At 36.4% G+C, this 2,510-nt stretch overlaps 1 pseudogene; it reads left to right on the forward strand.

Moving 5' to 3' along the window:
• The first annotated feature begins 1,331 nt into the window (after positions 1 to 1,331).
• On the forward strand, positions 1,332 to 2,195 carry LOC101590160 (annotated as a pseudogene).
• The last annotated feature ends 315 nt before the right edge of the window (positions 2,196 to 2,510 follow it).

Here is a 2,510-nt window from a genome sequence, read left to right on the forward strand (position 1 = left end):
GTGTAAAGGATTCTGACAAGAGCACAGTAATGAAAGTAGCACCCACATAATGGGGTTATTTTTCTTTTGGGTTTTCACTGAAATAGAGGAAAGGAAGAAAGAGCAGTCATTCTGTGATGGATGCAGAACATCAGAAAATCACTTCCAATCTTCTAGCTAAATAGACAAATAACCATAAATCATTGAAATGATAAGAGAGCATAATATATATAAAAACCATTCTTTTCACATCTCCTGCTGGAAATCTAAGGGGAAATATTTGTTGAATTTTTAATGTGGCAATTTTTGTAGTGAAAGCAATAAGCTAGCATTTTTAGAAGAAAAATATTACTAATAAGTGGACATTTTAAAGATTTTTTAAAACTGTAGTGCTCTTTAGGAAAGATGCTTTATGATGGCCAGAATTTATTTAGCTCACAATCATAGAGACATTATAAAAGATATATATATATACATATATATATATATATATATATATATACTATCTCTGCATTTATATATAGATATATATAATAGATATATAGAGATACACAGAGATATCATTAAGACAATAACCCAAGTATATATAATTAATATATATATAATTAAGATATGCATATCATATCATATAATTAAGTTATGAACCCAAATATATACTTGGGTTCATATCTTAATTTGTTCTATTCTTTTGGAAAAGGTTCCCAACTCTTTGTACGTATAGAAAAGATAGCCAAGGTCATGTTTGTCACCTCAAAAACAAGATTTTGCCAAATGCTCGTGATTGTGAACCAAATTATTTACAACAAGAGTATTCATGAGTAAACACCACATTAAAAATATTATTATTTAAATTATTTTATGTATTTTTTTATTTGTCACAGGGTCTCACTGTGCAGCTTGTAGTAATTCTCCTTCTTAGCCTCCCCACCACTGGATTACAGGCGAGCAGCACATGCCCAGTTTCAGTGGCTAGCACTGTGCACCCAGGATTCCAGGACGGCAAGGCATGTGGTACCAGGGATCAAACCTAGGATATTGCACGTGCCAGGCAAGTGCTTAGACTGCTGTGCTATCTCCCCAGCTCCCCACAATTTCTTTATTCATTCACTGATTTGTAGGCAGAAGTAGAATAAGGTACAGGGCAGGGGAATGAAGGAAGGGTAAAGAAAACAAAATAAAGCAAGGATGAAATGAGAACAAAACTTTTGTCAATAAGGAGGAGGAGTTGAAGGGTGAGGAGAGAAATGAGGAAAAAAAAAGAAGTGAGATATATCATATGAAGGTATAAATTCCTTATGATGAATATGATCATTATGTATATCTAAATTATTCCAATAAAGAGAAAACACAATATGACCTCTTCCATGAGGAGCTTGTTCTCTGATCACAGCAAATACGTTGAATCTTTTCAGAGATTTCTCAACAATTCCATGGAATACCAGTGCACACAGGAATTTATGGACAAGCAGCTGCCAGGCATAATCACAAGGATTGGAGGTACAAATTCAGAAATTAAGATTCTGGTGGAGGAGCAGGTGAAATGGATCTTCAGATTCTCTCCAAAGTCAAGGCTCAATACCCAGGAGCTCATATCATCAGTGAGGTTGTTGAGCTCAGTGCTGAGCACATCACCAAGTACAAAAAGCTTGTAGCCAACACATCAAATCTTGGGAACATAAAGTTTGCTTGGTATAAGGAGACATCAACTGCATATCAAAACAGAGTGATAGAGAAAAAAGAGACTCAAAAGTGGGACTCTATTCATATGATTCAGATGCTGTATTATGTAAAAGATATCCCAGCCACCCTGAAATTCTTCCATGGTCTCTTAGCTACCAATCTAAGCTTCTCTTGTGTCAGGAAACAGTGGCTGGGACAAGCTGTGGAAAATGTGTGGATCTCACCCACCCCATGATGACCTCTGCCAGGAGGTCACATCCTCTCATCTGGCTCAGATGCTGGACAGCCTGGGGATTAAGTACGAGTGCTATGATCTTCGGTCCACATGCACATAACTGACTGTGTTACTGAGGGTAATGAAAAAGGAGACCTGCTTTGGGATTTTTTGGACAGAAACCTGCAACTTTACTACAATAGCATGACTGGATCCCATAGCAGAAATTAGGAAAGATCTACAGGAGCCTAAATTTAGTGTTAGGAAAGATGGAAAGGTTCTCTTTAATAGTAACCTGAGCTTCATGGTGATTGAGGCATAACTACCACTCACGAGAATGTTTTCAAAACTGATATTTTGAACAACTGTCAGTCATTTATTTCCATATTTAAATTATAACTACATCTCAGAGATAGAGCAGTATGTCGCATAAAAGAAATCTAGGAAATTCTAAGACCTTTGTGGACTTCCAAGTAGAATCACCTGGAAGACATCTGGTCTTTCCTATCTTGGAGAGATCGGACAGGCTAAGCACTGCAAGAGGTGGAAACATTAGACAATGAATTCTACTGGCTTATTGATTCAATAACAACAAAAAGAAAAGCCTTTGCATTTGCTGATTGTACCACAATTTCCT

This window comes from Octodon degus, unplaced genomic scaffold (genome assembly GCF_000260255.1).
Source record: "Octodon degus isolate 3935 unplaced genomic scaffold, OctDeg1.0 scaffold00180, whole genome shotgun sequence".
Taxonomy (NCBI): Eukaryota; Metazoa; Chordata; class Mammalia; order Rodentia; family Octodontidae; genus Octodon; species Octodon degus.